This window comes from Esox lucius, chromosome 1, assembly GCF_011004845.1.
Source record: "Esox lucius isolate fEsoLuc1 chromosome 1, fEsoLuc1.pri, whole genome shotgun sequence".
NCBI lineage: Eukaryota > Metazoa > Chordata > Actinopteri > Esociformes > Esocidae > Esox > Esox lucius.
Window position 1 is genome coordinate 30,165,959 of NC_047569.1, and position 22,999 is coordinate 30,188,957.

The 22,999-nt window shown below is 38.0% G+C and overlaps 1 non-coding gene across 3 annotated transcripts; it reads left to right on the forward strand.

The window, feature by feature from the left end:
* On the forward strand, positions 1-22,999 carry LOC105024127. Of its 3 annotated transcripts, none has more exons than XR_002195853.2 (5): positions 1-242; positions 702-1,188; positions 1,313-1,360; positions 17,316-17,444; positions 22,037-22,999. It is a non-coding gene; the product is annotated as an uncharacterized LOC105024127 (transcript). The 3 variants fall into 3 exon arrangements; XR_002195850.2 differs by having other exon boundaries at positions 17,319-17,444; positions 22,037-22,998; XR_829023.3 differs by having other exon boundaries at positions 702-1,160; positions 17,319-17,444; positions 22,037-22,998.

Sequence of the window (22,999 nt, forward strand, 5' to 3'; positions counted from 1 at the left end):
TTCACGTTGAATGGTGTGTGCTCACCGAGCGTGACTAAGTCCGCGTACTTTCTGGATTTTGTTGGCGTAAACATTCAATAGTTTTCGACTACATAAACTCAACCTCAGCTGTGGATATGATTTATGTGTCATTTGTATAGTTTAATAGCTGTTTATATGAGGAATAACTTTTGTTTCACTTTAGCCTAACTTTGAAGTGCAAACTCCAGTTTACAGATCAAACTCCAGTCACCAATGCTCCGGTAAGTTATTGCAATGTAGTGGTACTTTTAAAGAATAAAGAATTGTAGCTTATCTATCCCAAATTTTAATAAAAACGGAACTTACATTATAACTAAATCGATATGTTAGACAGTTTTATAGTAACCATCGCATGACGTTCTCATCATTTTCCAATGAGTGTTTCGTTCAGCTGGTTGCGCACCAGCCTGGCTGACAGCCTGGCGACAGCTTTCAGACGGGCTTATTATATCGACTTTTTTTGTTTCCCCTTCCCCCTTCCCCCTTTTATGTAATAAGCTGGTGAAATTTTAAGAATGTAAACTCAACTTCAGTGGTTAGGTACTCGGCCCCATTAGAGCAGCTGGTTCTCTTAGACTTCAATTGTGTGTCTGTGTGTGTGTGTGTAATAACTTTGAGACTTATCTCCCTAAGTAATGTTCTCTATCATTTCAATAATGTAAGTATCGCTCTCTCAACAGTACACCGGTTGCTGAAGCCTTGCCAAATCTCTTCGAGTGCCTCCCAGTACCTAAGCAAGAGGTGCGGCTTAATAAGACACCTACAAGAAGATACAGAACAGTCGATTAACCCATGTTATAAAGGTTTGGAGCCAAGAAGGCAGCACAAGAGCACAATCAATTTTGGAGTTTATACTTCTCTTTTCAGCGCATCGTGGGAATACATATTACGTAGCACTGTGCAGCAAGTCACCAGGAATGTACCGTTGACTATAAACACGAAAGGATGGAGGATCTTAAATTAATTCGCCTAATGTTGACACTTTCCTGCTAAGCTGAAGGTCCGGTGACAGAGTGGGCCCATGCCATGCTGAGTGGACAGAAAACGGACTTAATTCTAGCCGTTTTGCTCCTCTTCTTCAGCGCCACGAATATGAAACGGGCTGGACCATACAGCCGCGAAACTATCCTGACACTGAAGTACATATTAGATAAACCCCAAGAGATGGTATCAGGCCTTTTGAAATATATGATGGAATACAATCAACATCCATCTGTTTTAAATGGTTTCAAGTCGTTTTTGTTTATTATTACATTATCTGTGTTGTAGCCTTTATTTTCTCCCTTACCAGGAATCGCTTGAGTGCAGTCTTTACACCCCGACGCTGGATGAATACACGGTATGTGATTTATTTGTACAGTTTATGCATATTGAATATTTGAAAACTTTAGTATGAATATATTAAATAATTGGCACGCGTTGCAGTGGAGGTAAGGCTTAACACGTGTTCAAGTCGAAAGAGTTAGGGACCGTTGCTTCTATGGGAATAAAATTCAGAGCATGTTGGGAGTGTTTCGGCTCACATTTCGCTGAGTATCTGGTGCCTTTGGTCTGATCTAGTTTCGTTCAACCTCCAATATTAAATAATCAAATGGCCATACAATCGAGATGTGTCCCTATAGCATTGTTGGTCACACATGGAGCCTGTATTTTTTAAGTGTACAAGTAGGCTATCAACGGATTTAAATTAATTAGCCTAGTCTAGCCAACTTTGACGTTAGTTTGCGTTTTTCTATTTTTCGAATGTTTGTCGACTTAAGGGTCAATTCAGCTTGCAGTAGTTTTAATCCACGCTTCAAATAAATTCAATCGTTTTTGGTATTCCTCCACCAAACCTCCATTGCCAATCATTTTGACTGTAATGCTTACTCATTTATTCGTAGTTACAAATAGTTACAAACCATACTGTTTCTGGGTAGCCTATTGTATGTATATAAAAATATATATTTTAAAAGGGCATTTACATAGCCAAATCTCCAGGGGCCTCGTGCCTCAATATTGCATACGTTTCTAACTAAATTCTGGCGTATCTGGAAATCCTACGTTTTGCGTGCGCACAAAATTATTGGGATTTATCAAACTGACATACGCAACACATACGCATGCTTCCGTTAATAAATCAGACCAATACTGTCTACAGCGTACGTGAACGAGCATATACGGTTTCCGCCCAAAGAACGCCTACAATTACCCGTATGAGGTATCCAAATTCTCCCAATTGACTATGTAATTTCAATCGATACGAAGCAAGATGGAGACCCGTCGGAAAAATACCTTTCCCATAATGTGAACTTCAAATAATATTATCTGATATAGAATCTAAAAACGCATCATTTTTCGAAACGTATCAAGTAGCCCTACAATAAGTCATAAATATTCCGCATTGCAAGACGTGGTTGTTGTTAATAAAATAAAGTGGTCAGAGATTAGTCAAGGCGGACGCGAGGGAGTGATTTGCCGCACTCCAAACCAGTGTTCAAACTACAGGAGGTGGGCAAAGTGTGACAGATATTTTTCCCATTGACTAGCAAATCGCTGGCATCATTGGGGAGATCAGAGTGGAAAAGTCCTATATGGGGACACTGACATGTTGCTGTGGGAGGGTTGCAGTAAATTATCATTTACCACTAGGTTAATCATAACTTTAAACTTCACATATCAAACATATCTATACAGACATCAAATCAAAGGGAATTGGTCAAGCCCAGTTCAAGTCATGTGGGCCTACAGAACAGTGGCATACCAGCAGAGATGGGGACAAGTCACACATGGTCAAGTCCAAGCAAGTCTCAAGTCTAAACCATCAAGTCTCGAGTCAAGTCTCAAGTCACAGTTCAGATAAATCAAGCAAGTCAAGTCAAGGGTTCACCCTAAGCAAGTCAAGTCGAGTCCTTATAAGTTTCAAGTCAAGTCACAGTACTAAAGAGATGAACACACACACTGTCCTCTGTTTCTGACGTGCGCTCGGTGCAAAGCTCGATTTTAAAATCAAATATTTTTTTCCTCCGCGGTACAATTTTTTGGGGGGACGAAGCGGAGGGATCTTGAATCAGCCTGAAGGGGTTGTATTCGCTATAACAATCGCCTCGCTATACCTTATCCTGCTTATTACATGGCTACCTACCAAATAAATCAATAATTTGACACAAAATATTGATTTCAAAAGGAATTTATTGATTTAAAAACGATTGTATTGCTTCCTCTAAAGAAAATAGTCCGTTCCGTCTCTGGTTAGAATCCTGCTGCGTTCATAGCAACGCGCTGTTTTTCATGGCAACGGTCTGTTATCAAGAAATAACACGCATTCTGCACTGGAATTCAGCCAATCCGTGTAATAAGGCCTAATAATAACAACCATATAAACTAATTATTGTGACTGAAAAACTGCCTAATATGTAATTACGCTGTAATTATTCTTGTCTGTATGAGTAAAAAAAAAAAAAAACTGTTTGTGCTATTAATCACATCGGCGCCTCGTGTTAGCCTTTCATGCAGTAAAGTTAACTGTTATGGTGTAAGCACAATGCTTTTTAGTTTCCATGCGCAGTCCACAAACACTTGAAAATGCGCACATTTAATACAGACATTATGGCCGACCTGTAATAATCTTATATTTACAGTCTATGGTAATAATATACATGCCCGCTTATTTTAAGATGCCCATCAACATTAAAATTCAGGCTATGCCACTGTTATAGTCAAATTCCCTTACATCTATTTACCAGACGTATTCAGTAATGATAATGGTCACATTTCTAACAAGAAAACAAGAAAAATAAAACATAATATGCTACCAAGGCCAAACAAAAGATGACAAACAAAAGATTAATTCATTACATTAGTAACTTAATCGTTATAGATCTTAGTGAAACGGAATATAAAGAGATTACTTTCTTACTTTTCCTTAAAATGATGAATGAAATTTGACGTTGTTGCATATTTTGCATCTGGCAAATCTTTTTTTATTCACACGGTCCAGTTCAAAGTCCTTGTATCCAAACGATACTATTTTGTGGAGCTCGACTAACCTTACTGTCTGCCATGTTTGGCGCGGTTTGAATTGTGCAGCGTTAAAGGCACATACGCTGATTAGTGCTGCTGATGTCACAACATATAATATAATTTTATTGCTGTTTGTTTATTATAAGTTCAAGTCATTGTCGAGTCTTCCACTTCAAGTCAAGTCTCAAGTAACTTGTTCTCAAGTCAAAGTCAAGTCAAGTCATTTTCATACTTTAATCAAGCAAGTCACAAGTCCTGAAAATTGTGACTCGAGTCCCCCACCTCTGCATACCAGAGTGGGGTTGCGGGTCACTGCAGTTCGGCAGCGTTCCGTATGGTTTCGCATGATTTACGCACATATTTGTGCGTACGCAAGATTGATACATGAGGCCCCATGTTATTTCATTTCCCGATTGTAGAAAGTGGGAAAATAACGTTTATTTTAGATGTGAATGCGTTTGTTCATTTACCGACTTGGTAATCAAAATGTGTGCCACTGTCATGTAGGCGAAAAGTATTTTAGCAGCGTTTTATTTTTGCCGGTCCGCGTAAGCACTACGGTCATCCTAGCCGACACTTGAAAATACTCGGTCAAACTAGGCGCTCTGAAAAATTGTGTGTGCAGCTGTACCATGGTATTAGTGAAAGGGCTCTGAAAAGCAGTCTGCGTGTTTTGCAGTATGCGTGTCTTGCTCTATTTGTTCAATTGTTAGTATTTCAAGATATATTAATGAAATAGACATTTCTGAAGATACTATGTAGTAAGAACTTGTTTTAGTTTTTATAGAGCAATTGTACTGTAGAATAGGCTCTGTGCACAGGCGTAGTGAGGAACTTCCTTTTGTCTAGAAGTCGGCATTGCACTTTCCGGTTTACTTATTAATACTCATCTGCATTAGTAAACACCTAAACTCACAAGATGAGTGATGCTGTTGTACGAAAAAAATAAATATAATGTACATGACTCATTTATGTTTTAAGGTCCTCTTTTTAATAAAATATGGCTTGCGCCATTCAATGACTTCAAACGCTAGACTAGAAATAGTCAGAAAAGGCGATTTTTTTATATACTTCCACATAACGCAGGTTTAAGCACAATTAATACCATATAGGACCAGATATTTACTTCCTATGCCAGTTGTTATTTTTACGTTGTGAAATTAAGTTACAGTAGTAAAATAAAAGAGGAGACCTGTTTTGGTGCTTTTTTGAGGCTATGGAATTTTAAGCTTCATTCAGGTTAGAAGAGGCTGAACGAAGGTTTGTTTCAATTCACTTGCTATAGGGACGAGCTAGCGTTCCAGCTCAGCCAGAGTTCTTTTGCTGTTTTTGAGGCTAGGGTGAATTTTTATGCGTTATATTGTCCTGCCTAATACTACACTAAAAAGGAACATGTCTAACTAGCTTAACCGATAGCCGGCCGGCACACCACAGTAAACTACTTACCCTCGTAGTTGTGCAAATAACTCGATACGTAGAGTTTGAATCCCTTGTTTCGCTTGCTTGTTGGAGACATCTACTAAAAACTGAAATTTTGGGGCGATGATATTTATTGCCTTAAGTAAACCGGAAACTGATATGCCGACATCTGGCTAAAGCGGAAGTTCATCCATACGCTTGTGCACAGAGCCTATAGTGGAGAAATTGAAAGGTATATTGCATCTCTATGGAGTCTTTGGTGAAGTCACGCTTAAAGCCACATTGTAGCCTCAACTCCCATAATTAGTTAACCATTTCACTTCATTTGAGTTAAGATAGGTTGTACATGTACAACACATAAAGACAATTTGTACTGCATTTAAAGGTACAGCATCTCTATGGAGACTTGGATGCTGTCACACTTAACGCTACGTTACAGCCTCAATTCCCAAAAGTAGTTAACGATTTCACTTGATTTAAGTTAAGATAGGTTCCCTCTATGTGTTCACCACACAAATAGAAAATTTACTGTGGCATTTAGGAGAAATTCATATTTAAAAGTATAGTGCATCACTATGGAGATGTTGGTGCTGTCACAATGAAAGGCAAATTACAGCCTCAATTCTCCTAATTAGTTAATGATTCCCCTTATTTTTAGTTAAGGTAGGTTCCCTCTATGTGTCCACTATATAAAGAGCAATTTTACTGTAGCATTTTGGAGAAATTGAAAGGCATATTGCATCTATGGAGACGTTGGTGCTGTCACACTTAAAGCCACATTACAGCCTCAATTCCCATAATTAGTTAACCATTCCACTTGATTTGAGTTAAAGTAGGTTCCCTCTATGTGTACACCAGATATAGAGTTATTTATTTGCAGCTTTGAATGTTTTAATGCATCTCTATGGCGACTTGAATGCTGCTACACCTAAAGCTACATTACAGGCTCAATTCCCATAGTTAGTAAAATATTTTACTTTGAGTTGAGGTCCGTCCCCTCAATGTGTACACCACATATAAAGACATTTTACTGTAGCATTTTGGATACATTTACATTGAAATTTATAAAGTGTCTCTATGGAGACGTGAATGCTGCTACATTTAAAGCTGCAGTAAACGCTCAAATCCCATGATTAGTTAATGAGTCCACTTGATTTCTTTTAAAGAAGGTCTCTTTTATACATACACCACATATTGAGCAATTGTACTGCAGCATTATTGAGAAATTCACATTGAAATGTATAATGTGTCTCTATGGAGACATGATTGGTGCTATATTTAAAGCCAGAGTAAACGCTCAAATCCCTTAATTAGTTAATGAATGCACATGTTTTAGGTTAAGGAAGGTATCCATTATACATACACCACATACATTGCGTGCACAATTATTAGGTAAGTGAGCATTCTGATCGTATCATTATTTCAATGCACATTTTCCAACTCCAAACCATATTATCTTGAATGCTCATTGGATTGAATCATATTCAGGTGATACGTATTTGTGTAAGGAGAGAGGGTGTGGTGAAAGTGAATCACACCTTATATCAAGGTGTGCATAATTATTAGGCGGCTTCATGACCTCAGGTAAAATGTGCCAAAAAAGACATTCAACTGACACTGAAAAGTAAAATAAAATTAAAATCCACCTTTCAGATGGATGCAACACTCTTGAAATAGCTAAACTATTGATGGGTGGCCACCAGACAATCAAATGTTTGGTTGCGAATAGATAATTTTAATGCCAAAATATTGAATATCATGGATCGTGTTGCACCGGTAAAGAAAACTATGAGCAAACAGAAAACCCCATGGAGAACCACCATGATGGTAAGAGCCCTGAAAAGAGAATGTAGGAAAGCAGAATGTAAGTGGAGGAAAACTAAACTTCAGATCCACTATGACATCTATAAACAAAGCCTTGGTAGCTTCAACCATGAGTTACGTAGGGCCAGACAGCTAAATATTTCGGGAATGATCAATAAGAATGTCAACAATACCCGCACTCTATTTGCCATGGTCGACAAGCTTACAAACCCCCTAAAGCAGATAGCACCAGAACTCATGTCCACTGTGAAATGTAATTTATTTGCATTTTTCTTTAGTGAAAAGTATTAGATGGACCATCAGAACTACACAGTCTAACAAGGACACTGTACCATCACTACGACCACCAAGACATAACTTGGTTATTATGTCGCATTTTAATACAATTGATCAAAAATCCCTAGAAGAAACAGTTCGACATCTTAAAGCATCCACATGTTGTCTCGACACACTGCCCATCAGACTTTTTTAAAACAATGTTTAACTATAATAATGGACCTACAGCAAATAGTTAATTATCAGGCATTTTCCCAACGTCTCTAAAAACAGCTGCCATTAAGCCCCTATTAAAATAGAGAAAACTGGATGTATCTATGTTGAACAACTATAGACCTGTATCAGATCTCCCTTTTAAAGCCAAGATCATTGGGTATGTTGTCTCTTAGACAAAAAGTGATCTCTTAGACAAATTTCAGTCAGGCTTCCGTCCTCACCACAGTACTAAAACAGCCCTGATAAAAGTTTGAAATGATATACGACTGAATACTGATTCCGATAAGATAACATTTCTGGTTCTATAAGATCTCAGTGCCGCATTTGACACTGTCGTTTCATAGAGCACTTCTAGATAGGCTGGAAATAGACAGTCCTTAATTGGTTCAGATCTTATTTAGATGGCCGGTGTTTTCTTGTCAACATTGGTAATCTTGAATCTGATAGGGTGGCTATGACATGCGAAGTTTCCCAGGGATCAGTTCTCGGACCTCTTCAGTTCAATCTCTATATGCTACATTTGGGCCAAATTCTACAGAACAACAACATTAACTACAATAGCTATGACGATGATACTCAAATATGGCTCTCGAACCATATGACAACCGCTCAATAGACTCTCTTCGTCATTGTATAGAGCACATAAATACCTGGATGAACCAACATTTTCTACAATTAAACCAAGATAAAACAGATTGTGTTTGGCAACAAAAACAAAATAATTTGTATTAGTAAAGAGCTGGATACTCAGGCCCTAAAAACCAGGTACCAAGTGTTGGTGTTCTGACAGACTCAGACCTTACATTTAACAGTCATATCAAAGCTGTCAGCAAAACCACATTCTATCGTCTTAAAAATATAGTCAGAATCAAGGGCTTGGTGTCCCAAAAAGACCAAGAGAAGCTAATACATGCTTTTATGGCCTTTTAACTAGACTCCCCAAAAAGACTAAAACAGCTGCAGCTCATTTCGAATGCTGCTGCTGGAATGTTAACCAGGACCAAGAGAACAGACCACATCACTCCGGTTCTTAAATCTTTGCACTGGCTTCCAATCAGTTACAGAATAGATTTTAAAGTGGTGCTTTTACCATTCACTGAATGGTTTAGGCCCTGAATACATTTCTGATATGTTTGAAGAATATAAACCTAGCAGGGTTCATAGATCTATGAACACAGGTCAGCTAGTAGATCCCAGAGTCCAAACTAAACATGGTCAAGCTGCGTTTAGCAGTTATGCTGCACACAAATGGAATAAACTACCAGAAGATCTTAGACATGCCCATATACATTTTTAAATCCCTCTTTCCATGCGCCTATTACTGAGCACTTGAACTTTACCACACTGTTTAGCCTTATAGCTTTTATAACTTCCTATGTCTTTGTCTATGTTTCTATTTTCTTATTCTGTTTTCTTATTATGATGTTGTTTTGATATTTTTGAGTATTTGTTTTTTTCTTTTCTTTGTAGAGAATGGCTTCTTCTATGTAGGAATTGTGCTATATAAATGCTTGCTTGCTTGCTTGAAACATTTTCTTATTACATCTGATTACATTTTTCTTTTTCGAAATACAAAAAATTCTACCGATTAAGCAAGACACACGTATGTCTAGCGACTCAGGCGGCTTTCAGAGCGCTCCCACGTATATGGCGTAATGGCATAGCTGCGCGCACAATTTTTACAAACGGTTAGTTTGACGGAGTATTTTCGAGAGTGGGCTAGGTTGACCGCAGTGCGTAAGCGGAACCGGCCTAGATCAAGCGAATGTCTCTGACTGACTGACTGACTGACTCACTGACTGACTGTCACTGTGCACTCATAAAACGATCATACGTGTCGCGGGCAACCTACCGGCACCAACCACCAATGCGAGATACAGGCCTACAATTCATTGCATGCATGATTGCCATTGATGAACGAAAGAGGAGCATCGTGTGCGTGTGGAGTTATTTTACAGCTGTAAATTGAAACATCACGAACAACGATGTATGTACGAATGTTGTTCGCTATTGTGGCAACACCTCCAATTTATTTAAAATTACGAAAAACCACGACAAATAGGCCTAATTCTGAGCTGAAACAGAAAATAAGGGAGGAGTGAAATGCCTCAGACAGATAGTTCATTGGTAGTCTTTTCAGAGGCAAGGAATATTCAGGTATATATAGTAGTGGCATTGGTATTTTAGTCAAATCAGATCTTCAACATTGGTTAATGTTACATTAATGTTACATTCATTACTAACTACAATTGGTCATCATTAGCCTTTAGTTTAAATTAAATATGGACTATATTCAGACATTCAAATATATTGCCTAAATTCAGCCCATAGAAACATATCTAAATGACTTATTTTAATGGAACTGAAAAAAATATTCCTCAAACCTGAAATATGCACATTCAAATTATGATAATAAAAAATATATTTTGGTATGTAGCCTTTAAAAACAGTAATGTGTTTTAACATACATGTGATTAAGTAATTAACACTGGAAAGAAAAAATTTCATTCATTATGTAGCACACAGGTGGCAGGTAGAAATTCTACCACTCACCTTACAATAATTGCAAAACATTTAGTGGTCATGAACGTGTATTCAGATTTAGCCTATTGATGATGCATTCACCTCATAAATCATGACATACAGAAACTGAGGATATCACCAGTTCCAGCCAATTTTCAGATATACATTGTTAGTTAAGCTATGGGGTCTAAGATTAAGGATAACTTGTGTATGGGCGCTGAAATTATATCTAATGGTTGTCTGCTATCTATAATACTTATAGCTTACTGTGCCTTAGGAAAGTATTCAGATCAGTTTAATTATTATTATTATTCTTTTTTTTTTGTGTTATAGGCTTAATTTGTAATGTGATTATTTTTTTACACCAATCTACACACAATACCCCATAATGATGAAGCAAAATGTTTTTAGAAAATACGTTTTTCTAAAAGTGCCGATTTATTGAAAATTAAAACTGACCCTTTGCAATGACATTCCAAATTGAGCTCAGACGCATCCCTTGTCCTCTCGTAAATATCATTTGTAAAGAAAACATGAGTGAGCAGGCAAAACACACCTCTTTTATTTCTTATGGGATTCATATTCAACTGTAGGTCATAACAGAATGGCACAATCATAAAACAATCTTGTCACTCCAAATTACAGTGTGCCAGAAGCTGTGAGGTGTGTCAAGATGGTGTTGGGCATACTGTAACCAGGCTTTTTTGTGTAATTTTTTGTGGAATACTAGACAGCTTTTTTGCATGATCAGTCATTATTTAAAAATCAATGCCAATTTTTCACAATTTCTGCCAGGGTATACATACTTATGAGCACAACTGTAAATGGTGCAGTGGTTAGAGATGCAGACTGCCATGTAGGCGACTGGTGTTTGATTCTCGCCACAGACAAAACAAATTATGCATAAGGATTTCTTCAAGATAGGCAAAAACTTTGCTGGCTACGACCTTCAGTTACAATGTTATAGTAAGCCTAAAACAAAACTGTTTACGGTATTATTGCGACAATTTCTGGTGTATTTTCGAAGAATGCATCCATGCATGCTTTTTTGGGTAATAGGCAAGATGAAAACCACTTGGGCAGTAAAAGAGTAGGGGTTTCCAAGATTCTCTCATCTTTTCACTTGACGAAAATCAGTTATCATCACCTATATTGATAGTTATTGTATCAATGTCATTCACTAATGAAAGAAAAACAAGTAAGCCTATTTCTGGCTGATAAGCTGTTAAAACGGCCAGTGGCAAAAGCCATACATTTCATAGATGCTGTTTGTGGTGGAGGAAAACTTCATAAGAAACTTTAATCAGTTTAACACAATGCTAAATGGCATCTAGTAAAATATTAAAACTTGGTGTAATGTTACTACGTGACAAAATCGAATGTTGAGTTGCAATACGGACACTGGGCAAACGTATAGTATCATGGTGTAGTGGTTAAAGACACAGCTACTTATGTGGTGTTTCCATGGTTCATCACCTAAAAGCTGAAGTTCTTGTTATCATGGCACCAGTGGGTGGGATATATTAGGCAGTAAATTTATTTTATTTTTGTCCTCAAAGTTGATGTGTTAAAAGCAGGAACAATGGGCAAGCATAAGGATCTGAGCGACTTTGACAAGGGCCAAATTATGATGGCTAGACGACTGGGTCAGAGCATCTCCAAAACTGCAGCCCTTGTGGAGTGGTCCAAGGAAGGAAAAGCGGTGAACCAGTGACAGGGTCATGGGCGACCAAGGCTCATTGATGTACGTGGGGAGCTGGCCCATGTGGTCCGATCCAACAGAAGTGCTACTGTAGCAAAAATTGCTGAAAAAGTGAATTCTGGTACTGATAGAAAGGTGTCAGAACACACAGTGCATCGCAGTTTGTTGCGTATGGGGCTGCGTAGCCACAGACCAGTCAGGGTGCCCATGCTGACCCCTGTCCACTGCCGAAAGCACCTACAATGGGCACTTGAGCATCAGAACTGGACCATGGATCAGTGAAAGAAGGTGGCCTGGTCTGATTAATCACGTTTCCTTTTACATCACGTGAATGGCCGGGTGCGTGTGTGTCGTCTACATGGAGAACACACGGCACCAGGATGCACTATATGGCAAGCCAGTGGCGGCAGTGTGATGCTTTGGGCAATGTTCTGCTGGGAAACCTTGGATCCTGCCATTCATGTGGATGTTATTTTAACATGTACCATCTACCTGAGCATTGTTGCAGGCCATGTGCACACTTTCATGGCAATGGTATTCCCTGATGGCATTAGTCTCTTTCATCAGGATAATGCGCCCTGCATAATTTGGTTCCGGAATGGTTTGAAGAACACAACAACGCATTCAAGGTGATGACTTGGCCTCCAAATTCCCCAGATCTCAATCCAATCGAGTGTCTGTGGGATGTGCTGGACAAACAGGTCCAATCCATGGAGGCCCCAACTCGCAAGATCTTCTTGGTGCCAGATACCACAGCACACCTTCAGAGGTCTAGTGGAGTCCATGCCTCGATGGGTCCCGGCTGTTTTGGCGCCAAAAGGTGGACCTGTACAATATTAGGCAGGTGGTTATAATGTTATGGCTGATCGGTGTATAGTATAGGCTGTCAAACGTGATTCACCGTTCACCGTTTGCTACCACTTCCACCCAGCCTACACGCATACAATTTGAGGCATACGTTAGAAAAATCCAACGCATGCAAAAGACCAAACGTTTTGCAATTGCTTCTGCACTGCAGTGCTGCAAGCCAATCGCAGCGTTCCGTTAGAAACAAATAGAATTCCTGTGTATCACAGCGCATCGACGCTGTAGCTCTGAACAGGGATTTAAGTTGGACTTACAGGCGTTTTTTCTATGTTAATAAAAAGTGAGTGTTACAGCTAGCTAGCTATGAAACATTAGAAGATATAGTTATCTAACTAACTAGCTTAATAGTTGATCACTTGAATAGTTAGCCAACGTTACATTTAGTGCCCTTTTACATGTAGTTAATTTCATTTTAGCAGGATCAGATGGTGACCATGATGGGTCCCTGCCAGGGATAAGACAGCCAGGGAGAAAAGGTCAACCACGAAGCTGAGGTGAAATGTTGCTTCATAGCAGTAGCCTATAAAAGTAAATAACTAAGATTTATGTTACAATGTGTTGCCCATATCTTGAATGCTCATATTAGCAGAACCAAAAGGATGTTAAGTTAACCAGAATAGTTACTCCAGAGAGTTGGTGTGGAGCTTGGGATGTGAGGTAATGAAATTCACGTACAGTAAAGGCAAAATGTACATGTAGAACACATTAGCCATACACAATGAAATACAAAGGTCTGTGTAGTATTTCTTCAATAAGACACTGTTTAACTTAATATAAGTAATATTTTGTAGTATTTTACGTATATATTCTAGCAGAATCAAAGAGAGGTTGTCTACCAGTGCACATATATCATATGGCCAAAACGATGTGAGAAGAATAAAGTATATACTTTATTTCATTTATATGTAAACATTGTCTGAGTAATTGCTTTCTTCTTTGACCTTAGAATACATTTCTTATGACCATGCGGGTCATTTCCAGATTTGTTATTTTTAGAACTGGGGTTATAACCTTCACACAATGTAAGATGCCTAAGGGGAATTATGTATTAAAATGGTCTTATTGTGCAAATGTTTAAAACGGTGTGTGTGTGTGCATTGACAAAGGATATTCGTCATGTGTTGCCTTCTTTCCCTCTGAAGGGGCGTTGACCAGGGATAGTTTCACAGAGTCATAGAGTCAAGCTTCCTCTATCAACCTAGGAAGAGACCTGCGGATGGATTTATGTTGTATGTCTTTCTCATGATGAATGATGCCTAAATGGAATTATGTGTTCAAATGGTCTTGCTGTGCAAGGGGGGGGGGGGGGGGGGGTTGACCATGGATGTTTCCACAGGTTGTGAGTCATAGGGTTTTCTGGATCAATGGTGACTATATACAAACCTGAATGGCGTGTGTGTGTGCGCGTGTGTGTGTGTTGACTAAGAGAGTTCTATAGATCAATGCTTTCCTGGAAGGTGGGAGTGAGGAGGCCACAGTTGGTTGACCAAAGACAAGACCCCTTCAAACATTGTACTTCATAAACACGCATATTCCCCTCTCACCCTAGAAAGCGGCCTGCGGGTGGATTTAGTTTAATAAATAGCTTTTGTTTTTGGTTCCTCCTAGGGTTAGATATGTAACTTAAAGTGAGTGAATAGTGAGCGCATAAGAAAAAAAACAATAATGTCTTTGGTATTGATTGTTACATCCGTGGCAACGGTGAAAGATACCTCAGGTTGTCAGAGATATGAAACTGTCCTTATTGGGTGTACAGTATGTGTAAAAAGTACTGTGTGTGTATATTGACTAGGGATTCTGGAGACCATTGATTCCTCATGACAGGGTGGTGGCGCAAGGATGGATGGTTGAAGGGGAACCCTGTGTTTCAGGAGTGAGTGTTTGGGCATATGTTTAAAAAAGGTGTGTGTGTGTATGTGTGTATTTTAATTTAATAATTAGCTTTTTAGTTCCTCCTAGGGTGTGTTTCAAGATGTATGTCTGTATAAAAACATGAAAGTGAGTGAATAGTGAACGTATAGGAAAAAGAACAGTAATGGCTTTCTAATATATTTTTTAAATGGGTTAATATTGTTTAACGAAAAACATTGGTTATCTCATCGGTATAGCTTTACTTTGAGTGTAGCAGGTTAGAACATTTTAGGAACTCTGAATTCAAGAAAAAATTCAACGACTTGTGCGTTGATATTTTACAACTTACGTTTGTTAATCTCATAAACAGAACATATAAGGGCACCAAACTGATAATTGGATCTAAAGAATTGTATCTCACAACAAATTAGCTTACTTAATATTTCATGTTCATCAAGTTGTTAACAACATCAACCTAGTCAAACAATGTGAACATATTTTTTGAAATTCAAATTTTATTTTTTTCTACGGTGTCATTATTTTCAGAATTTAAGAAGATTTAGTCCTACACAGACCTAGGGACATGAGATAAAAAAATACCAAACAGGTTTAGGTCACACTACTTTATGATTTTTTTCTGGCCACGTATTGTATGTATATTTCAATGATGCTGCTTGTAGAAAACTTTAGGAACTCTCAGTGATGAAGTTTTCTCTCCCATGGGTGCGAACCTTAGCCAAGGAGGCCCCTCACCCTAAAACTCTTAATATTGCTACTTCATTTCCCAATTAAAAGATAGAGGAACATAATATTAACATTTAATACAATTCTCCCCCCAAAAATACTTAAGTTTAATCTAACATGATGAACAGAACCTTGTTATTTTGCTACAGCAACAAGTAAGCTTCCTGCAGTTACAAAGGTTTGCTGCTGGCTGTTTGACCTGGATAATGTCTGTACTCTCTTCACTCAAAGCTATGTTGCTACTCCTGTCATTGTAACGTCAGATCTATCCATATCTTGCTTCTGGTACTTAACAACTTCTCAAGGCCACATATTATCATACACTGCTCCAAAAAATGTAAGGAGAAAGTAATCATCAGGGTATAACACCAAGTCAGTTAAACTTAAGGGATATCAATCTGTCCAGTTAGGAAGCATAAGTGATTGAGAATCAGTGTCACCTGCTTTGGTGCAAATGAAGGTTACATTGGGTGCACTGGAGAGGCAACAGCAAGACAACCCCTAAAAAGGGAATGGTTTTGCAGGTGGTGGCCACTGACAATTGTTCTCTCCTTATCCTTCATGACTGATTCTTCTCTAGTTTAGTATTTTGCTATTGTCCTTGTCACTACTGGTAGCATGAGGTGGTACCTGCAGTCTATTCAGGTTGCACTGGTAGTCCAGCTCCCCCAGGATGGCACATCCATATATGCAGTCACAAGGTTGGCTGTTTCTCCCAGTACAGTCTCAAGAGGATGATACCAGGAGACGGGTCCTTACACGAGGAGAGCTGGACAGGGCCGTAGAAGAGCATCAACCCTGCTCCTTTGTGCGAGTAGGAACAGGAGGAGCACTGCCAGAGCCCTACAAAATTACCTCCAGCGGGCTACTGGTGTGCATGTTTTTCTGACAAAACTGTCACAAACAGACTCCATCATAGTTGCATGAGGGCCCGACATATTCTAGTGGGACCTGTGCTCACAGCCCAGTACCATGCAGCTCGATATATATATATATATATATATATATATATATATAAATATATAGATATATATGTGAACATTGTTCCCCTTAGGCATCTTACATTGTGAGATGGATATAACCCCTGTGAATAACCTCCTCTGTTCTAAAAAAAATTACACAATAAAAGTATATATTTCTATATTTCGCCCTGCCTTAGGACTTAAAGGTCAGAGGGTCAAAGTTCAAAGCATTACGTCAGACAAAGCTTACTTAAAAGTGATATTAGGTATATATTCTATTCTTCTTATGCGGATACCCGACCATCACATTATATGAGTTTGTTGAATATCCCATTCCAAAACCATGAGCATTTGCAAAAAATATTTGTCCCCCTCACAATTTAAATCAAACCTAAACCCCTGAATGTGACAATTAAATACAACCCTGTTTTTGAAAAAGTTGGGATGCTATGAAAAATGGGAAGAAAAACAGAATGCAATGATGAACAAAAATCATTTAAACCCTATGTTCAGTAGACAGTTGTACAAAGACAACATGTCAAATGTTGAAACTGAGAAATTGTATTGTTTCTTGAAAAATATATGCCCACCTTGAATTTGATGCCTGCAACAGGTTCAGAAAAGCTGGGACAGGGGCAACACAAGATTGGAGAATTTGTATAATAGAAAAAAAAGAACCTGGTAGAACATCCCACAACTAATTAGGTTAATTTCCACTCTCTTTTTCTACTTGAGCTGGCTTTTTTAATGAGGTGTTTTGTGTGGCTTAATTTCAAAATCTATAAATTAAGTCTACAACAGAAGAAAATGTAGGAGAAAGTGAACGCGTCTGAATGTTCTCCAAAGGCACTGTCTATCTGTCCTTATTTCCATTGTTGGGGTTTGATGTTTTTCCCTGCTCTCTTCAGCAGAAATGCCCCATGTCTACCTTCAGTTGCTATGTAAATGAGGTGAAAGTCTTGGTGTCAGAGACTGGGAGGTCCCCTATAAAACGACTAGCCGAACAACTGATCCAACTGAACAGCACAAGTAAACAAGTAAGTCGATCAGTGTGAGGAAGCCACAGGTGGGCTACATTGAAAGGGGAATCAGACAATCTTGAAAATGTTTAAAGATTCATTCATCCCCTCAAGTGTTCATTGGATTGCCTGCCTAAGCTTAATGCTCTCACTCAGGAAGAGCAGGACCGAACTAATGCAATATAAATGAGTTATGAAACGCTAGATTGAACACTGGGAAATAATGTACATTCACAGGCAAAATTATGTCTATCTATAGGTAATTTGGGGGTTTCCAATGTTCTTATTGGTGCCGTGACAAAACATTACTTTGCCACAAAGTTTTACCTAGAGCTTCTGTGAGGGGACAAAAGTGGAACCAATTCATGTAGGTTTTACCCTAGCTTGACCCTGCTCTTACCAATTGAACGTTTTTAAGATTTGTCATTATTCCCCTTTAAAAACCCTTTTATGTTTGTTTAAAGGAGCTACAGTATGCATAATTTGTTTTGTTTAATATTTGCGTTATGTATTTTTTTCAAAGAAATATTGTGAAACGTTTGGGAATTGCAACCAGTTTCATACACAGCCCCCTTATTTCAGGGGCTCAAATGTAATTGAACAAATTAACACAATCATAAATAAAATGAACTTGAAGTCTGGAGTGCATGGACATCACCAAACGTTGGATTTCCTCCTTTGTGATGCTTTGCCAGGCCTTTAATGCAGCTGACTTCATTTGTTGTTTGTTTGTGGGTCATTCTGCCTTAAGTTTTGTCTTTAGCAAGTGAAATGCTGCTTGATCACTGAATTTGGCTGAATCTGAGCAGACAATATATCTCTGTACACTTCAGTCACATCATCAATAAACACTGGTGACCCAGTTCCACTGGAAGCCATGCATGCCCATGCCATTACCCTCCACTGTGTTTTACAGATGAGGTGGTATGCTTTGGACCATGAGCCGTTCCAAGCCTTCTCCATACTTTTTTCTTCCCATCATTCTGGTACAGGTTGATCTTAGTTTCATCTGTCCAAAGAATGCTGTTCCAGAACTGGGCTGTATTATTTAGATGTTTAATCTGGCCTTTCTGTTCTTTAATCTTATGAATGTTTTGCACCTTGTGGTATTTGCTCTCGTGAAATCTTCTCTTCATGGTAGACTTCAATAATGATACAGCTCTGGAAAAAATTAAGAGACCACTGCACCTTTTTCTTTCCTTTCCAAAAAAGTTGAAAAGGAACGTTTTGAGTGTGGAACAGAAGCGTTCAATTTGCAGGGGTCTCTTAATTTTAACCCTTCTGTTCCTCACTCAAAACCTTACTTTTCAACTTTTATGGTCTCTTAATTTTTTCCAGAGCTGTATCATTATCGAAGTCTACCATGAAGAGAAGACTTCACAAGAGCAAATACCACAAGGTGCAAAACATTCATAGTTTTTTCCAGAGCTGTATGCCTACCTCCTGGAGAGTGTTCTTCACATGGCTGGATGTTGTGAAGGGGTATTTCTTCACCATGAAAAGGATCCTCTGATCATCTGGCACTGTTGTCTTCCGGACTTAACTCTATGTATAAAAAGAATTGGGACGGGAAACTGTAACAAACAAAGCTTTATTCAAGATTTGCAAACCTGGAGCAGTTAACAACACGCTCAGCAGAGTCAGCTCAAGAGCTCCCCGTTGAAGGTTGAGCTCAGGCCTATATACATTCAGCACATCCTGTACAAGTGACCAGAGCTGAAACACGCAACGGCCTTACTAAATGACTAGATTATACTTAGAATAAGGAATATGATATTATTGTACTGTGGAATAACAACATTTCTACCACAAACAGCAATGTTATTTCTGGTGATAAGGAAAACTGAGCTGGTGGTCCAAACCACCTCTTTCAGCAGTTACTAGTTCATGACTCAGAAATGTTTATTTGAAGATAAACATCTTGATGGTTTACAAGTCACTGTTAAAAGTTTGCTGGAATAAGGATGCAGCTTGGATAAGTGAAGTCATTTTAAAAGCATGAATCTTCAGTTGAAACAATAACTTTCCGTTTAAAGCTGAGGGATGGGGGCTATCAATCTTGAACATTCATAGACAGAGCTATGGATACAGGATGTGATATCTTGATATCAGAATTGTACTTTGAAACACTTTTTGACATTGGATTGTGTTTGTTAAATTTTTTTTTACAAACATACGTAATATAGCTATGTGGATTCTGCTTGGGTCGAAAAGTACGTTTAACTATTCTCAGTAGGGATTCTTGAAGAAGTTAAGTTCTTCAAGAATCATTGTATAAATTTCTCTATATACATAAACAAATATACTACAATTCTTGTGGCAGTTCTTTTTTATTATTCCTTTATTTATATAGGAAAAACAAGTTCAGACCAGATTCTCCTACAGTTGTGTCCTGTAATACAGCAACTTGGAAACAACAATTTAAAAGGGAATGTCAAGAGCAATTGAAAACAGAATAAAAAGTAAATGACAAAATAAGAAAGGTAGAAGAAACCAGAAAAGGAACCAGGCAAGCTTTGTTCAGCCGGCCCGCAATAAAAAGTGATAAATGTTGTTATTGTTATTAGATCTCGACGTTAGATCATTCTGTCACGCATCATGCCAAGTTTGAATATTTCGCTATATACCATTAATCATTGTGTTAAATTGACTAACGTTTCTTATGAAGTTTACCTCTACCACAAATAGCATCTATGAAATGTATGGCTTTTGCCACAGGCTGTTTTAACAGCTTATTAGCCAGTAATAGGCTCACTAGTATCTAACTTACTACTTGAATTTAACACAGCCAAAGCTATTTCATAGCACAAAAACTTTTTCATTTTTCTTTCATTTGTGAATGACATTGATACAATAACTATGAATATAGGTGAGGATAACTGACTTTTTCGTCAAGTGAAAAAATTAGAGAATCAAGGAAACCCCTACTCTTTTACTGGCCAAGGGGTTTTTATCTAGCCTTTATTACCCCAAAAATAATGCACGGATGCATACTTCAAAAATCCACCAGAAATAGTTGCAATATAACCGTGAACAGGTTTATTTTAGGCTTACTATAATGCAGCTACTGAAGGTTGTAACCAGCAAAGTTTTTATCTATCCAGAACAAAACCTAATGCATAATTTGCTTTAACTGTGACAAGATTTGAATGCTGGACTTATTGGTTGTAGGACTGCATCTCTAACCACTACGCTATTTAACAGGGGGCAGTCAGCCAGCCATCCAGCCAGTCAGTCAGTCAGTAAGAGACATTCACTCTTCTTGGCCAGCTCCGCTTACGTGGTTCGCCAAAATGATCATGTAACAAGCATTTGAACCCTGTGTTCTGGAATATTGCACTGTTCTTTAAGACAAAAAGCCTCAAATTCTTTAAAGGGATAAAAAGAGTGGAAATCAACTTTGCACTCTGTGCTCCAGAACATCCAATAAGATACAATGTTCACATCTGAGGAATACATGGAAGGCATTAGAAGTCATCCTGGTGTTCATAAAACCACTCTTGAATTTGTTTAGTTGTGTGTATGGAGACGTTATCATTGGAACAACATGAGGGAACAGTGTCTGAAGCATAGGATGCACCTGTTGCTGTAAAATTCCCTAATATTCCTCAGAAGATATACGAGCCTGCAGAGCAATCATTGGACCCAGTGACTCCCATTAGATGGCTGCCCAAATCATTATGGATCCCAAACCATGTTTAACTGTTGGCAGAAGAAATGTTGGGCTAAAGGCATCCTTTGGCTTTCTCCAAATGTAAACCGTCCAGATGTAGGAAATAAGGTGAAAGGTAACTCATCAGACTTGGATATAAGTAGTTTCTGAATGGCAGCCCTGCCTTAAATTCCATCTTTCTGAAGCTTACAATGTACACCTTTTGTTGAGACGAGGCCGCAGAAATTCTAATTCAATTCTTTGGTTATTTTCAAAGCTGTGATTTTGAGGCATTCAGAAAATATTGTGATACCTGTCAGTTTATCCCAGTAGGGATAGCTCAGCTTGGACTTGACAACAACTGTAAAATAGGCCCTCATCTTAGCTTGTTTCCCTTGTATGTAATGTATTCATGACTGTAATACGTGACGTGTTCTCATTTAATTTTAGAACAGCTGAACTTTACTTGTGATTAATCAGAGTCACTTTAGATTATGGCAGGTGTGTAATGACTTCTATTTAACATGAGTTTGAATGTGATTGGTTAATTCTGAATACAGCCACATCTCCAGTTATAAAAGGGTGTGCACACTTATGCATTCCGGTTATTGTAAGGTTTTTATTTTTCATTTTTCCCCCTCGAAGATTTCAGTTTGTTTTTCAATTGAATTGTTCACATTATGGGTCACATGATTTCTCTTTGTCTCATTCTTTTACATCAAAAGAACCATGACATTTAACAGGGGTGTGTAGACCTTTTATATCCACTGTTGTACATACAGTATATATGAAATGAGAACACCACATGTATTTCATTCATTTAATAAATGTAGTAATATCTGTTAAGTTGTATTGTGTTTGAATTTTTTTTAATTCATGCATTTTTTAAATAGTATATATTTTTTTATTCAATATATGTAAATATTTAATATACATTTTTCTGTTGCTTTCTGTGTAGCAGAAGGAAAGTGATGCTTGTCCCTGCTGTGAGTCCTACAGTGAACAGCCCCCAAAAGTCTTCTTATCTACATTAAGAATTATTCTGGAGAAAAAAAATACAGCTGTCCAGCAGAAACCACGAGGGACACGTAATGGATAGCCAGAGAGAAGGACAAGAAAAAACAGCACGCTAACGAAACATACTGTACTGTATTCATGTTGTTTATATTGCTGAGAGTAAGCCCTATATTTTTATAATTTTAAAGGATTGTATTTGTGTTTTGTATGAAATGCATATTGATTCGCACTGACCTGTACACCTTGCAAATTTTTTCATTAAAATGGTAAAAATATATTTTTATTCTTCCAGCAATGACTTTGCTGATTTCAACTAAGCTGAGCCTGGGTTGTGTGGTGGTTTCACCTCGGGATGTTAAGACAAATGCACAACCCAGAGGTCATCCAGGAAGGGCGTCTGCTAAATTACCTAATGTAATGACAATGTGACCAAAAAGCCACTGACACAGTACCAAACTATATAACATTCTCAGATATTGTATTATATTGTTATTATAATATGCACTTTATTTAGTGGTTAGCCCGCATCCTCAAGTTGTCTATCTAGCCTTGGTTTGAAATATGTCCAGAGCTTGATGAAAAAACATATATCTCTCTTTTTTTTTTAAAGGATGTACTCTGTCACGTTATTTGTGAGGAGGACTGCCCTAGTATTAGTTGTGGGTGTGTATACACTGCCCAAGACCTGCCTGAGTAATTTTTCTATTTACAATGTGTGTTGTACTGAACCTTGAAAGTTATGTTTGGGCTTGAAGTGCTACTATCTTTATCCATTGTCATTAATTTGTACAGAAATTTTTTATAATTGTTTGTAACTAACATTTAATTGTCGGTGTAAGAAGATATTTTTTTAAGTGTTTAAAATATTTTTTTATATTAACTTGACATTTGTATTATTATCATA